The sequence below is a fragment of the Triticum urartu genome, chromosome 1A, assembly GCF_056163025.1.
Source record: "Triticum urartu cultivar PI428250 chromosome 1A, HENAU_Tu73, whole genome shotgun sequence".
Lineage (NCBI taxonomy): Eukaryota > Viridiplantae > Streptophyta > Magnoliopsida > Poales > Poaceae > Triticum > Triticum urartu.
In genome coordinates this window covers 146,346,790-146,364,885 of record NC_141873.1, presented here as the reverse complement: position 1 = coordinate 146,364,885, position 18,096 = coordinate 146,346,790, and positions in this window count along the sequence as shown.

Sequence of the window (18,096 nt, the reverse complement as noted above, 5' to 3'; positions counted from 1 at the left end):
TGTGGAATGGGCAGGGTTTGCCATCAGTTCGGACATTGACATGGCACCTCGTGCTAAATAAACCAGCTGTTCTTCTTGTGCAGTTCCACCAAAATCAACCAAATTCGCTCGCCACCTCCTTTCTTGTGGTGGTAATGAATGATTTGATGTATTCATGAACATTTTGTGCAGTTCCCATTGAAATCAAGCTAAGCACCCCTGTTTGCAGAAATACAAAAAAGTGATTAGTATAAAGCAAACTGTACTATGAATTGACAGTTTAAACAGGCACCTACATGGTCCATGTAGAGCACACTTTTAGAAAAATGGAACTCACCGGAAAGAATCCTAGAACAACATTGTACTCGCGCATCACAGCAAGAAAATGGAGATTTGTCAGTCCTTCTGAGCTGAAGTTAGTTTGGTCTTGTGGGGGGTAATGTAACCATCCTTCAACTGCTCCTTCTGATGAGAAGATAGACAGGGCTTCTTCACCCTGGCATAATCGGAACTAGCCACTTCACGTACTCCATATTCTTCTTCAGAGGAGGATGATCTTGTTGTGCAAAGACAAGAGGACAACTAAATGCTAGCATCCCTGTTTTCTCGAAAAAAAGGAAAGGAAATATTTAAAACAACATAGATGAAGCACTTCTCAAGGACAATACCACTTTTTGATGACAGTATCTAAACAGTAGCACAACACCAATAGAGATGACAAAGCTCAATCATATAGATGAAATCAGTCGACGAGTACCAACCTTTGTCAGGAGGCTTATTGTGTAGAGCATATAGATGAAGCACTTCTCCAGAACCATATGTTGCTATCTACTATGGTGGCCATGCTTACTATATACTCCTTGATTAGTTTAATGTTTCCAACATCTTCTTGTGCAGTTCCACTAAAATATATGGTATCTTCAAAGAAGATCCCTGTTTGCACAAGTAGAGATAATTACGTATTACATTAAGAGTGGCATCAAATCAATGGCAAAACAATTGCTCGTTCCAGCCATAGCAATAAAATAAGATGCAAAACTATATCATTACTTGTGTCATCACAGTTCCAGTGTTTCATTATAGCACCAGGAGTTGATTTTTGTTTTTCTTCCGCTTGTTCTTCCCCTTCATCACTTGGTTCAATAACAGACAAGCTTCGCCTTCAATGTAAGATTTGGCATGTCAATTAGGTTGCACAAGTATAGCACTAAACAATGAAATTAATTTTCTGATGAAAGTGGCAAAATACATGCCAACAGTTGTGAAATATCCTTATCTTACCTCAATGGCATATTACAGTGCACATACAGATTGGAAGTCTTCTCTCCATTTGTAAAATTCACTAAAATCAAGCAACATTATCGTACAAGTAGCACAACATATGAAAGCATGCTTCAGAATCATGTGAAAGAAGGCTAGTACTGACCTCTCATGACGCGGAATTCAAACAACTCACAAGAAGAAGATCTGAACCAAATTTACCAACACGGATAGGAAGTAAGATCTCCTCTTGTGCAATTCCACCAAGATCAAGCAATCAAGCAACGTCGTCGGTGTGACATTTTGGTTGAACTACACAAAATACTCTTAAAACAAAAGTGTTTTGTGTAGTGCAACAAAAGGTCACAATGGCAACGAGGTGAAGTAGATAACCCTATTTACACAGAGGTGCAAAGGAAACAACTAGTGGTCAATAACGGTGGATGACACAGAAGCCAACAAAAAGAAGCATCTACCTTATCTAAATGGGAAAGAAAGCAAGACAGTAGCATTTCTCAAACGGTGGCATTGATTAATATTAACAGAGAGATTATATTAACAATAAAATTCGTTAAACATGTAATTTGCTTTTAACTGTGGCATTTTATCAATTTTCCAGCGGCATTATTAGAGGGTGTTTGTTTACAGGGACATTTTGGTGGAGGGACTAAGAAAACTCCGTGTCAGTCCCATCTAAACCAAACAGGAGCGACTTTTAGGGACTAAAAGTGGGCATTTGGGACTAAATAAAGAATACCTCAAGCAGTTGCCCCTGCCATGCATCGCACCTTGTCTCTATTAGTTCATTACTAGGGGTAACATGGTCTGTTAGCATGTCATTTAATAACCTCTAGTCCATGTTTAGTCCCTGGAACCAAGTAGATAGGGACTAGGGAGTTTTTAACCAAACAGGGCCTTAGATTAACAACAACTAAAGAGTTGCACGGGACAGTGGACGCACCAGCACCATGTGCATCTACCGATGTACTGGGGTGATGCACAGTCTGTTGCAACAAAGAACAAACAACCAAGGAGCATATTTTTGTTGGTCCCATTTTCGTTATCTTTAGACACCTTTCCCTATGTGAGCGCAGCAAATCTAGTCCTGCTCAAACTCTACAGCCTTGTCCCCCTAAACAAAAGATCAGTTCGTTACAGATGTGCGTACTGCATTTGTCATTGTTTTCCCTTTTCGAGCAACGTAGGTGCTGGATAGCCGGTCTGTACTAGTACTTTCCCCCTTCCTTTTCCTCTTTGAACCATGTCCTAGATTTATGCTATACAACTTTCCCCCATTCCTTTCCTCTTTGAACCACGTCTTAGATTCATGTGATGCAACTTTCCCCACTACTTTCCCCCTTTCTTTCCTTTTTGAACCACGTCCTAGATTCATGCTATACAACTTTCCCCACTACTTTCCCCCATTCCTTTCCTCTTTGAACCATGCCCTAGATTCATGGTATACAACTTTCCCCACTACTTTCCTGTTTGATCCAACACCTAGATTCGAGTGCAGAAGCGGAAAAAGCCCACATGCAGCTAGAGCAATGCATGTGGAATAAGTAAATTATACCTTAAGGTTCTTGGGTGTGGTTCGGCGGGCGACCGGAGGCCACTGGGTGAAAGTGAACATCTGCGCCGGTAGTGGATCCCCTCCCTCGCTGATGGTGATAGCGTTAAGACTCCTTACCTTCCCGATGGACGGATCCTGCCGGCTCTTTGACCAGCAGTGAGGAGGGAGAGAGAGGCCAATGAAGTCTTGTTTAGATCTGGAGAGGGTGAGAGAGTGTGAAGAGAACAACTACAAGCAGACCCGCAGTGAGGCAAGAGAGAGAGGCCAACGAAGTCTTCTTTAGATATGGAGAGGGTGAGAGAGTGTGAAGAGAGCAACTACAAGCAGACCAGCAGTGAGGGGATAGAGAGAGGCCAACGAAGTCTTGTTTAGATCTGGAGAGGGTGAGAGAGTGAGAAGAGAGCAACTACAAGCGCTGAGGCTCCAGTGTGTATATATATACTGGAGAGAGTGTGAAGAGTGCAAACCCTAGAAAACAAGCGCTGAGGCTGCAACCGATCGTATAGCTCCGTATCCATCCATTTTGAGCAGTCAAAGAATCCTCCTGGCATGAATTATGCTCAAGTGTAGTTATCGAACCCGATACGTCAAGTTTGATGAGCGATCAGGCTAACCAGCTACACAACCCTCCCGTTATGTTCAACGAGAGGAAAGTAACCTTTTATACATTCCTGCATTCGTGTGACAAGCATGTCGTGTTTTTTTTGTGTGGGAGTCATTGGGATTTAAATCATAATCGTGTCATGTGGCTTTGGTGGTAAGACTATCCACAGTGGTGCAGAAATAATGCAGCCTTAGTCACCTTACCTCTCTCCACATAGTACGTTGGGTCCCACCAATCAGAGGGTGAAACGAACAAATTAATAAGAAAAATTAAAAGCGCCAGCGGTGTATCTTACCTCACACATCTCGCTACTGCTCGGGAACATTGACCAATTGATCCCTCTATTCGCTGACGTACTATTTTAAGTGAATCCTTATTATAACATGCACACAATTTTGGGCACTTGTATTTGATCTAAGTCAGTGTGCCACCATATCTCGTATGACTCCTCCATCTAGGTGTAATAAGTCACGTTAGAAGGTGCAGCGGGACCAAGGTGCAAGCAGATTGCAGGAGAAGAAGAAACTTGACCAGTCATTCCTCCAATCAAAGCCTTGATTTCTCTCTCTAAGCGCAACAATTAAGGATGAGGCTTGCCTGCTCCCGCGGCCTGCTCCCATCTGTGCTCCCGCATCACTCGTTTTTAATCTAACGACTGCTTCCCGCTTCCTCCCCCTGTCCCTTTTTTATAGGAAAGAAAAACAAATAATTCCCGTATTTCCCTATCCCTTCCATACACAAGTCTGGATTCTAACAAATCGTACGAAACCCGTGCAATCCCGGCAGCGAAGTGAGGATACAACACGGTGGCAAAGTGAACCGTCAAAATACAGGGCATTCGTTGGGCTCATCCCGCCGCCGCGGCGATGGCGGCGGCCACTAGGGAATGCTTGTTCTCCACCAGGGCCTTCGGCATGAGCGGGAGCTGCAGCCCGACGTCGTATAGTTGGGGCATTGCCCCCACAATGTCCACCTCACTGCCGACATCGCTGAGAACGGGCATCGCCTGCTACTCATCAACATGATATTTAACCAATTCTGCACTGCCACAAGGCGTCGTGGGTGTTCGTCAACTCCTTCGAGCCATAGCATGACATGGTTGATATGCTCCCGGGCGTCGCACCGCCGCTCATCCCCGTGGGTCTGCTCGTCAAGCTCGAGAAGGAGGTCGCCACCCGTGGTCGCATGATAAAGGCGGCGGACGACTACCTCGTATGGCTGGATGCTCAGGAGCTACGCTCCATGGTTTAGGCATCGCTCGACAGTGTCATTGTGCTACACGCGGAGGATCAGGCCGAGATGGCGCATGGGCTCGTGTCAATTAGCCGCCCTTGCATGTTGGTAGTGCACTGGTGCCGCCGGACATCAGCACGTATGCTACTTCATCGAACGTGGCATGCTGGTGTTGTGGAGACCGAGGGACCTTGTGCTCGCGCCTGTCGCAACGTCGTGTGCACCGGCGGTGATGCAACAGCTTGCCGAGGCTATGGTCATGTCGAGCGCGGCCATAGAGCACCGTCGCTTGCACTGGCGGTGGTGCAACAGCTTGCCAAGACTATGGTGAACTCTTCTGTTTGTGCCAAGTTGGGAGATCTGCATGCATGCACGGGCTCCGTCGTGTATACGTGCGGGAAAGACATGAAAATACAGGAATGTTTGCATTTTTTTATGGGTAAAAGGGTACGGGGGAGGAAAGGCCGTTGGATGGAAAACTATTAGTCGGGAGCACCGATGGGAGCACGGGTCGGGAGCAGGCAAGCCTCTTCTCCAAACAACTAAGAGATGTCGTTTTAGCTACCATGCAGGGCCACGTATTAACTCGCATGCAAGCCAACTTTGATTTCTTGATTGATCAACACGTTGTTGCGCTCCATGCATTGGGTTTCCGGGGGAGATCACAAGGCAGAGTAAGGATCGTTTGGTTACATTGCTTAGGCTGGTCATAGTGGTGAGTAACTTGGACTAGTAACATGCATATGTTACTAGTCTATGTTACTACTATGCGAAGTTCACCGTCGGAAGTGAGCTGATCTGGCTCTGCTGAGCTAGCAAGGTTTTTCTAGCCCACCCAAGCTAGCTGGCCCACAAAAGCTAACATATTTTAACAGTTCCAAACGCCTAACCTTGCCCGACTATGCTATAAGCTGTTCTTGCTAAGGATCCAAACGCTCCCTAAGTAACAATGCTCGCTAGCAACGAGGCCAGGAGGGGATTGAGATGCGAAGTTAATGGACGATGCCTAAACATTTTGGGAATATCTGATTTCCGTAAGATGACTTAACACCTAGACAGAGGGAGTACTACTCCTTAGTCTAGGTTTGATGGAATATTTGTCACCTCTTCGCTTCTTGTACGTACTCCATTTGTATCTCACTTCCTGTGGCTTTGCACTCGCATGATTTTCCTATTCTATGAACCTGTGTGTGCGTGTGCGTGTGTGTGTGTGTGCGTGTGTGTGTGTGTGTGTGTTTAACAACATGTGTGTGTTAGAGAGAGCGACAGATCGACCTACTCCTACAGAGAGATGGTGTGTAGTGTACAATTTTAGCCACGAGAGTCGGTGCATCCTCTCGTTTCCGGGCGTCCGGTAGGGACAGGCGAACAGCTGCCACGCCCGCTCCTGACCAGCCTGGCCCACCCAAAGCCCATCCATCGCCCGCACGCACTTCCCACCCTAAACGGTCAGCGCCGCTCAACAGAATCAGTGCCGCATTCATGCCCGGGTAGAGCGGACGCCAACCTCTCACTCACGCATGCGTTGAAGGGAGAAGTGGATTCAGGAGTGATGGTTGCTTCGTCCGCTCAACTTACTACTGGGTCTATGTGATTTGACGGCTCATTGGTCATTATTACTGAGGTGGTAGGACTGCTGGATGTCCCACGCCTTCGGCGAAAGGAGGTACTACTAGATTACAATTTTCTCCATTCTTACGGCGGAGGAGTGCAAGAGTAGTGAAAACACGCAGGCTCAGTGATTACATGGCCCACCTCACACTATCACCATATTTTCTGGACACCGTGCGACACCTAACTCTTTACATAGTACTCCCTCCATTCCTAAATATAAGTCTTTGTAGAGATTCCACTAGGTGGACTACATACGGAACAAAATGAATGAATCTACACTTAAAATGCATCTATATACATCCGTATGTGGTTCATGGTGAAATCTCTACAAAGACTTATAATTTAGCAACGGAGGAAGTACTAGTATAGTACGTACTGTAATTTATCAGCGAGATAGTACAATGCTATGAAGCTTCCAGCTTCTATTACATGTATCTTGCATCCAAGGTTGCCCGTTGCAACATTTCATCAAATACAAAGGAGACTAACATGCATGCTATTGCATCTCAATGATTAACAGATCATAGAAAATACATACTCCCTCCATTCCAAAATAGTGTCTCAACTTTATGCAGGGGGTGTTTGTTTCCAGGGACTTTTTAGTGTAGGGACTAGAAAAAGTCCCTCTTAGAGACTTTAACCAAACATGAGGGACTACTAGGGACTAAAACTTGCTTTTTGGGACTTAATGAAGAACACTCTCAAGGAGAGTCTTTTTTGGGACTTTTCCAACAATTCCCCTCCCTGCACCTATTGCCCTGCCACCCCATGGTGTTGTTTGGTTCTTACTTTTCTGTATACTGGGGGTAACATGGTCATTCAATAACCTCTAGGGAGGGACTAGGGACTTTTTAGTCCCTGAAAACAAACAGGGAGGGACTTTTTAAGGAGTAGGGACTTTTTAGTTGGGACTAGAAAAAGTCCTAGGACTTATGAACCAAACAGAGCCTTAATATGGACTACATACGGAGCAAAATGAGTGAATCTACACTCTAAAATATGTCTATATACACCAGTGATTGGAGTATGTACTAGTAGTTCATATTGAAATCAACTAAAGGACATCTATATTCCAAACAATATGATAATCTCTCTAACCAAGGTATTAGGGACGAGGAGTAAACGAAGGGAGTAGTAAAATTTTCTCCTCGTCCTGCGAGCCACCGCGCGCGTGGGAGAGGGAGCGGGCGTAAGGCGTACAGTACTACTACTAGTAAGCAAGCTTGACCTCATCCTGTGAGCCACCGCGCCCGTGGGCGGGGGAGATGGCATACTAAGCAAGCTTCTCCTTGTTCTGCAAGTTGACGGGACACATCAAAAGTACTGAAGTGTATAGAGCCTTGCCTCTAAGGTAGGCACCACATGGTTTGCCTCTTTTTTAACATAACATGTCAAATCACAATTTGTTTGTTCACCCGCGGTAGACGATCCTCCCTCCATCTAGTGGACAACCAGTACACGTGTCAAATTACCACATGGGCTACTTTTCATACAGAAATGAGCTCCACCGTGTACCCGCGCGGGTGTGGTTGGGAAAGAGACGGGAGTATGTGCGCCGTGCGTGCACCTCTTCTCTTCGTGCACGTCCCCCACCTACGTGGGTATGTGTGAGAGATACAAACCTAGACAAATGGCTTGTGCGTTTGTGAGTTTTTTTGTTTTGGGGGGGAGGTTGATTTTGTGAATGTATTTGTGGGAATATGTGTCGATGACATCTCAAACAAAATTTTGCATGCAATGTGTGTGAAATGGAGGCCTATACATATCATATATAGAGGGTCGGGCGATCCACGAGAAGAGATGGAGGGGTCATAGATATCGGTAGAGTTGAAGAGAGGATCAAGTGGGTGGGTGCGAGATCATTGAAGAGAGCCATCGAAATTGTGTGTGTGTGCAAGTCAAAGATATAGGGCGACTGACCTACCGGAACGTCAGAGGGCACATGTCTAGTTTGTGTGTGGCAGGGAGACATGACTAGAGCGCTCGATGTATCGGTGTGTGTGTGTGTGTGGGAGGGGGTGGGGGAGGGGTAGGCAGAGGCCTAACAATAGATGTAGAACGACTCATATATGTGTTGAGAAGGAGAGACCCAGCTATGTCTTGAGGGAGATCGGTCGACATCCATACATAACTGAAGGACGGGAAATAGGATGGGACGGAGAGAGAGAGAGGGAGAGGGGTAGAGTGTTGGATGGGTGATGGAGTTGCTTCTCGAAGATGGTGGGAGAGGCCTACTAGACAAACTGAGGGTGGAACTGCAATATTATCAATAAGAGTGGGGATGTGTTTCTGTGTGTGCCTCTGCATGATAGATCTGCCGGGACGCACCCATCGATGATCAAGCGGAACCATGTGTTTGGTAAGCAAACCTAACTAGATCGGTAGATCAATTGTTGTTTGTCGGAGGAAGGGAGAGACATAACTAATGAGGTAGATCGATCGACGCATCGGGAAAAACGAGTTATAAGGACCTAGCTAGCTATATGTATAGTGGGAGATCGGTCGGTGTACGTCCATTTGTTAGAGGCAAATAAGGCCCGGCGAGACGGATAGACAGAGAGAATGGAGCTAGGAGGTGGTGCGAGAGGCCCAGCTACTAGCTAGATAGGGGGAGGAGTGTGCAGTTGTGAGATCGATGAAAAGAGGGGCGAGAGTTTACACGTGTGTGAGACCGTATGGGAGACACGAGGCAAGGACACATAAAGGAGGAGATTGAAGGTGCGTGTGTATGTTGTAGGAAGACATCGCTGGAGAGGTTTATCGATCGGTGTGTGTCGGAAAGGAGTTGTGGAGACTATGGGAGAACGACCTAAATAAAAAAATGAATGTGCGCGATGGATAGAATGCTATGGGAGGGGGGGGGGCGTGTGCATGCACGAGAGAAAGTTATTTGTAGCTACAAAGGTTAGAGGATTGTGTGGGTGTAAGAGACTAACAAAGATCATAATTTGATATGAAAGTGGATTCATGTATTTGAATAAGAGATCATAGTGTTTTAGACATATGCATGCATGAATATAGCGGTGATACGCGTGTTGTGGTTTTGCACATGTTATACCCTAATGTGATAATGCATGGCGTTTGCAACTCACAGCTAAATGTCAAACAATCTAAACCATACTATACATCGAACAATCTCACATTTTATTTGAATTTGTGATAATGTGTGGCGTTTGCAGCTTACAACTAAATATCGAACAATCTAAACAATACTATATATCGAACATTCTCACATTTTATTTGGATTTGTGGTAATGTGTGGTGTTTGCAACTCACATCTAAATACTTGTAGGCGTAGGGGGCGGGGCAACATACATAATGTGATAAACACATTATACATATGAGACATGGTTTAGATTATGAAGATCTAGCTAGAGCTTGAAATGTACTATGATTCGAAATCAACATAAAGTGGATTCAAAAAATCGAGTTCGAGTTCATATAGTACACATAGTTCATATGTAACTCGAGACTAATCATGTGGTGTGTTATGAAGATAATACACAAACGATGATTTAACTTGACAATAATGATGATTGTAGATCTTACTAAAACAGAGAAACGAATTCAAATGCTTTAACTTCACAACAATCATTATTGTAGATCTTATTCAAATAGAGAAACGAATTGAAATTTAGTTTATATTGAAGCGGTAGTACATACGTTTGGAATGCACTAAAACACTCATTTGAGTAGTAGGTTGCATGCATTATACACTTAGCGAAATATTTTAATTGAACATAACATGAATTCAAAGTTTTGAATGACATTTGTAGTGCGAAATGATTTGGTACAGTACACGTTAGGCTTGTCCGGAAATTTCAACCCGCGCCTTATTTGCCCGAAATATTTAAGATATATCTTTGTCTCGTTGTGCTCCGACAACACCCTCCATCTCAACCCGTGCCTTGCTATCCCAAAATTACAACGCGCACGAAAACTCCCACCCCCTGTGAAATCCCGACACGCGAAATTCCCGTGATACCCCTGAACCGAAAGAACCGCCTCAAATCGGTGGGGGTACTTTCGTAACTTACCCCACATTTCGGACAAGCGCGTCCCTAAGCCATGGTTCCCCACTCCCATCCCATCTGTCTACCCATTCATACACCCAGGCCGAGAAACCCCGCGAAGCCCCACACCCTCCTCCTTCCGCCACCCGGCCGAAGCCTCTTCCCCGATGACGTCGTCCACAGTAGCACCTCGACGTCCCTCATCCACCGTACCGGATGAGGATCCGTCGTTGATCTGGTCGTCCCGTCGGTTCAGCCACCCCGTCCTCCACCTCCAAGGAGCTGCCCCGACGTTCCCCTCGTCTTTCGCGCCACCTCCATTCTCACACTGCCATCTTCACCTGCACCACCAGAAGAGCATCATCATCACTGTTTCCTCGGATGTAGCTGCGGCCTAATCGGTGCCACCAAAGAGGTTGTACACTAATCGCCGCATTTTCTTCCTGATTCGATCTCACGGTGCTACTGGCGCTCGGTCCCGAGCCAACACGGCGCGGCTCCATCCACTGCGGCATCGCCGGCCACTTCCTCCACGGCGTCGCTCCCTCAGCGGCGACGTCCACATCACTAGGAGCTGCTGCTGCTTTATCTCTCGCACGCGATGCTGCTCTGCTCTTGCTCTCGGTCCCCTGCCTTGTCTGCACTTGCTCTTGCTCACGCTGCTGCTCTCGCTCTTGCTCTTGCTTGTGATGCTGCTCCGATTTAGCTACACTTCAGTCAACTGAATCGACTTTTGGGTTAGTCGATTTTCAAGGGGTGGGGGGCTCGCCGGAGTTAAGGAAGAACCAACCGCAGCGGGGAGGGGGGCTCGCCGGAGAGGTACCCCACTATCTATCTTAGGGTTCAGGGTGGAGGCGGTGGTCGACGGCGGTGGTGGGGCGGTGGCGTGGGGATAGCCAGAGAAAAAGCTCGGCACAGGGGGGGCTAGAGGGATAGCCGGGGCGGCCGCGGACCGGCGATGGGGAGTGTTTTCGGGGCAGGCAGGGTGGCGCACCGCTGGCCGCGGGTGGCGGGGGCGGCTGTTCGGCCGATGGTGGCTGGCGGCTCAGGGGGGTAGAGGTTGAAGATGAACTGCAGGTCCTTGATTTCATATCCAACGGCTGCAAAATCGACTGACTAGAGATGAAAAAGTCAGTCGACTGACGTGTAGCCTCACCTCTAGTGCGTTCAGTTTCGACAACAAAATTCAGTTTTGACAGTTAAGTTCAGTTTTGACAGTTAAATTCAGTTTCGACAGTTAAGTTCAGAAATGAGCGGCTGATGTATTTTACATCTAGCACTTTGTGGTTATGTATTTTACGTCATCTATTGGAGATGCTCTTAGAATGCCACTGAGGTTAACGTTGTCTCTCTTGTCCTGCTTCAGCCTCGGCGTCGTACAACTCACCGGAGCTGCTCCAACGAAGAAACCCTCCATCACAACAGAGCGGTACCTCGGGCTCCATCTCCAGACGCCTAAGATCTTCTTCCCCTCCTCTGACAGCCAAGTCAGCTGGTGCATCCTCACCGGCCAACCCAATCACGCTAAGATCGACATGGCCTCGCCAAAGAGGTTGTACACTTGTTGCATCTCTTTTTTACTCTACATGTTATATATATATTGTCCACTGAGCACACGGAGTAACGGGAAATACGATTATTTTATCCTACTATATGACGAGCAGTGAGGTACCAGGCAACTTAGCTATTCGTGATGGACTCTCTTGAATGCCATCATTATTTATCTCTATGAGTTTGAGCTGTGCATTTGTCGATGGCCCTGGGAGCTGAGCTAGTAGAGCAGTGGCATGGGTCCAAAGTAATAGAAGTAGCACAAAAACATTTTTTTAGTGTAGGCTTTTCCTTGCTCAAGCCTGCCTACTAGAATCGCGAGTGCTTGAAAGGAAAAGTGAATGAAAAACATAGGAATTGGAAAGTTTCCTATGGTACTACTTTTCATGAATTTGGTGCAAAGGAATGGAGCAAAGGAAAACTGTAGGATTTGTTCCTTTAGTGTCTCCTTGAAAGAAAAACCGTAGGAATTTTAATCTCCACTTGTCCTCCTTTTCAAATTCCAATTCAGGAAGCACAAGACTAAGAGATAGTAGCATAATAGCATTATAACCGTACATTTTCTTGTGGTTTGACTTAATATCACCATGCTTCTTTGCATCCTATGTTCTTCCAATTCTTGTGAACCAAACACCCAGAATGGCAGAAATCCTGTGTTTTCAAAATTCTCTGTTTTGCACGTGCATTCCTATCCTATTTCTGTCTATTTCCTATCCCTACATTGTTAGAATCCTCAAATTCAAACAAGCCCTTACATAATTACTTCTATTACAGATATGTGTCAAAGAAAACCTTGTGTGGTTTCTCCTGCTCCTGCGGTGCTGTGTTCCACCCTAGCTCAACTGCTCCAACAACGGAAGGGTTCACCACAGCAGGGATCTGCTCTCCAGACTGTCTTTCGCTGCCTCAGATGTAACACCCCGGTAGTTAACCTATAGTAACCACACACCCTAATGGTGCCATGTCATCGCATTTAATTTTATAAACCTCACTTTGATCCAAACTGAATTCAAACTCAAATTAAAATAAAGTCAAATTATTATTTCATCAAGCGGTAGAACAAAAATGTTGGCTGGGTTGCAAAAATTCATTAACTAATTCTTATGTATAATCCAACATTATTTGAGTTATTAAAATGCCCTTAAATATTTTAAACTGGTCCAAACAGCCCCAAAATAAATCATTTCTATTTAAACAAAACTCAAATGAGATCAATTAATCTCTGAACTTTTTGAGGCAGTGCAGAATATTGCATAATAATTATTTTGGCAAGTTATACATTTTACTAAATTCATTTAGTGCCCAAAAGGAATGCAAACTGTGAGGGAAATCAAAACAGAAAAAGAAAAGTTAAAAGAGGTAGAACCTACTGTGCACTTAGGCTTTAATTCCACAGTATAAGGCCCAGCCCACCCTGCACCTTCTCCTATCTCTGTTCACACGGGGCGTGCTGGACGAGCAGCGCTCGTCCATTGATCGGATGGCCGTGTGTCGAGCATCCGCCGCCTCCCCGCGTGGTTAAGGTCGTCCCCGCACCTCTTTGGAACCCTAGCACCATTTCCCCCTTTCCTCCGCGCTGCTTTCCTTCTCCCCTACGCTCGCCGGACGCCGTTGTCGCCATGGCCCCGTCGCACGCGTGTCCACCGGCCACCGTCCTCCGTCCTATGTTGTCTAGGAGCTCCGTCACGTTCTTCTCCTTCGACTACTTCACTAGATTGAGCTCGGGGAACCACGTCGACGCCGCCCTCATTAGTTTTCTCCGTCACGGCCACCGCAGTCTCGCCGTCGATGTCGTCGCTCCAGTCCACCGCGCTCCTCCCCGAGCACGCCAACAGACTCAACGTGAGTTCCTCCCTCGGATCCCCCTTTTCCCCCTTCGATTTGTACGCCGTAGGCCGCCGTCACCATCGTGCCCGAGCTTCCGCGTACGTGTACGTGTGTGCGTACTGCTACTGCTCTTCGTCTTCTCCTTGTGAATTGCTGCTGCTCTTCACTGCTGCGTGCCACTGCTGCTACTCTCCTTCGCTAGCTGCCGCTGTTTTGCTCTGCTGCTTGCCACCGGGCTGTTCTGCTTGCCACTGCCTGCGCTGCTGTCCGCCGCCGCTCGCTCCCTGCCGTTGCCTACTACGCTGCTAGTGCTGCTGTTGCCGCACACTCCAGAGTGCCACTCCTGCATGCAGCCACTCTTGGCTAGCCATGGCCGCCGTGGCCTTTGTGTCACGTGTGCTAGCCGGCGTAGCTTGAGCCACTGCCAAACGGCCAGCCATTAGATTATGATATAATCTTAGTTAGCTAACCTCAAACCGGTATTAGTACTAACCTTAGATACTAATTAGTGTATGACTTATGACCCCCACCATTAATTGGGCTAATTAAACAATCTGTCAAACAAATGGCCCTATGACACATGAGCCCCACTGTCTAGTTTTGACCAGTCAACCCAGGAAATGTTGAATGTTCACCCTGTTGACTCAGCACATCCCTGGCCCCACTGTCAGGCTCTAATGCATTGTTGGGTTCACTGGACTGGGTGCATCTAGTATTTTAGGTGTATTTTCAAATTAATATTAAATCCAGAAATTTCAGAAAATGTTTAAAACTTAGAAAATTAATATAAAATAAATCGTACCTCGGATGAAAATACTTTATACATGAAAGTTTCTCAGAACGATGAGACTAAATCGAATACGCAGCCCGTTCATCTGCCACGCGTCCCTAGCATAGCGAACACGCAACTTTCCCCCTCCGGTTCATCTGTCCGAAAACGCGAAACACAGGTGATACTTTCCCGGATGTTTTCCCCCTTCGCCAGTAGCACCTAGTATGGCGTTAGGTCACCCCTAACACCGCGTATTTCCTTGTTATGCTTTGTGATACTTTGTTTGCTTTGTTATTTATTATGTTTCCCCTCCGTTACTTCTTTCTGGTAGACCCCGAGACCAATGTCGATACACCCGTGATTGACTACATCGACGATGACCCCTCCTTGCCAGAGCAACCAGGCAAGCCCCCCCTTGATCGCCAGATATCGCCTATTCTTCTCTCTACTGCTTGCATTAGAGTAGTGTAGCATGTTACTGATTTCCGTTAATCCTATTCTGATGCATAGCTTGTCCTTGCTACTACTGTTGTTACCTTTACCTGCAATCCTAAATACTTAGTATATGATGCTAGTATTCCATCAGTGGCCCTACATTCTTGTCCGTCTACCATGCTATACTATCGGGCCGTGATCACTCGGGAGGTGATCACGGGTTTATACTTATATACATAATATATGATACATGTGGTGACTAAAGTCGGGTCGGCTCATAGAGTACCCGCAAGTGATTCCGATGTGGGGGCTGAAGGGGCAGGTGGTTCCATCCAGGTAGTGGTGGGCCTGGGTTCCCGACGGCCCCCGACTGTTACTTTGTGGCGGAGCGACAGGGCAGGTTGAGACCACCTAGGAGAGAGGTGGGCCTGGCCCTGGTCGGTGTTCTCGGTTACTTCAAAATAACACGCTTAATGGGATCTGGGTATTTGATCTGAGTTTGGACACTGGCCTATACGCACTAACCAACTACGCGGGAACAGTTATGGGCACTTGACGTCGTGGTATCAGCCGAAGCCTTCGTGATGTCAGCGACTGAGCGACGCGCGCCGGGTTGGACCGCGTAATGCAACTTACTTTGTAATGGAGGTTACTAGGTCTGCTCACCGGCCGCGTACGCAACATGCAGGTGTGCAATGGGCGATGGGCCCAGACCCCTACGTGCATAGGATTTAGATTGGCGTGCTGACCTCTCTGTTGTGTCTAGGTGGGGCTGTTACGCGTTGATCTTCCGAGGCCGGGCATGACCCAGGAAAGTGTGTCCGGCCAAAGGGGATCGAGCATGTTGGGAAATGTGGTGCACCCCTGCAGGGAAGTTTATCTATTCGAATAGCCGTGTCCCTCGATAAAATGACGACCCGGAGTTGTACCTTGACCTTATGACAACTAGAATCGGATACTTAATAAAACACACTCTTTCAAGTGCCAGATACAACCGTGTGATCGCTCTCTCACAGGGCGACGAGGAGAGGATCGCTAGGTAGGATTATGCTATGAGATGATACTTGGTTAACTTACCATCTACTCTCTTCTACTGCTTCAAGATGGAGGCTGCCAGAAGCATAGACTTCGATAGGACTAGCTATCCCCCTCTTATTTTGGCATTCTGCAGTTCAGTCCACATATACTACCCCTTTCATTGATACCAATGCATATGTATTGTAGCTCCTTGCTTGCGAGTACTTTGGATGAGTACTCACTTTTGCTTTGCTCCCCTTTCCCCCTTTTTCCTTTCTTCTCGGATGTCGCAACCAGATGATGGAGTCCAGGAGCCAGAGGATCCCGAGGATGATTCTACATGGAGTTCGGCTTCGAGGAGTAGTTAGGAGGTCCTAGGCAGGAGGCCTTGCCTTTTCGATCGTTGCTACTTTTGTGCTAGCCTTCTTAAGGCAAACTTGTTTAACCTTATGTCTGTACTCAGATATTACTGCTTCCGCTGACTCTTGTGTTTTCGAGCTTATGTATTCGAGCCCTCGAGGCCCCTGGCTTGTAATATAAAGCTTGTATTATTTTAATTTGTGTCTAGAGTTGTGTTGTGATATCTTCCCGTGAGTCATTGATCTTGATCATACACATTTGCGTGTATGATTAGTGTACGGTCAAATCAGGGGCGTCACATCAGATCTTCTTCCCCGCCGCCGGCAGCCACGACAACTGCATTACCATCATCAACTGAGCAGATGACCTTGAGGACTACACGGGTCCACAAGAGAGGTCGCGCTCTTCCATGTCTGCTTACGTTATGCATCACTTAGTATGATGACATGCTACTTTATCGTCGCGTTTACCTATTAGACTCCGAGTCAGGTCCAAACTTATGCTGAAACTTAGTTTTTAAATGGTTGTGGGGTACATATTGGGGCAGCAATCAGTACTATCTGTCTACTATCTGGTTACTCTCGGGTGTCTACTATGAGTTTCATGTTGGGTGCAAACAAACATTAAAGGAGCCATTATCTGTATTTTTTTAACTAAAGCTAATATCTGCCTACTATCATTGGTTTTGGGTCTATCCATAGTTTGCTACCATCACTCTGGATTTGTGCATGCACTCCTTACGTAATCTCACTATGTTTTATTCCTATGCATGTCAGTTATTGTACACAATGGAACTGAACTTGTAGAGCAAAAGAGACGAGCCTTGCGTGGCAATAAAATTTGATGCAGACGTCGCTCCATGGTGGGCGCAAAGGCAGCCCCCATCCACCCATTTCGGATCATAATCAAGAGGAAGACAACTGTTCTGAGGGGGATTCAGAAGTAGAAGACTACTCCTATTTACCCCATGAGGTCTTCACTCTAACTTGGCATGCTGATGTTGGTAATATCATGCATATGGTGCCTTGCATTGCTTACTATATACATCAAAGATGTCATCTTCTTAGTTTAGATATGCTTTGTGTCAATGCCATCTGTTTAGTTTCTTTATCGTATATGTGAATCATGCAATGCCGTCTTGTTTAGCCAGGCATCATATATGTGAATTTTGCAACGCCACCCTAGTTAGCCAGTCATCTTATATGTGAATTATATCATGACATCATTTTTTTATTACGTGTTAAATTTGTCAACAATTTTAGTACATTCAATTACTCTTCCTGTGCATCAGCCATTCAGCACGGTCATGGAAAAATCTGGAGTGGAAACAAGGTCTTTAGAGCAGACAATGCTATCTGACGAAGTGCATGTCTTGCTGGTTACAGATAGCTCCTTAGAGGAGGATTCAGAGATTGATGACCAGTCCTATTCCCCCCCGAGGTTCATGATCTAACTTGGCAGCGTTATGTTGCTCATATCATGCGTATGGTATCTTGCATTGCTATGTCATTTTCTTAGTTTAGACATGCTTTGTGTGAATGCCACATGTTTAGTGTCTAATTACCATATATGTGAATTATGCAATGCCATCTTGTTGTAAGACATTATATATGTGAATTATGCAATGCCATGCTGTTTAGCCAAGCGTCATATATGTGAATTATATCATGCCGTCCTTTTTTTGTATTTCTCATTGCTTTTCTCGACAATGTTTGTATATTCAACTGCTCTTCCTGTGCATCAGCCATTTGAATTGGTGATGGAGAAATTTGGAGTGAAAACAAGGTCTTCAGAGCAGACAATGCTACCTGCTGAAGCAGATATCTTGCTGGTTACAGATAGCTCTTCAGAGGAGGAT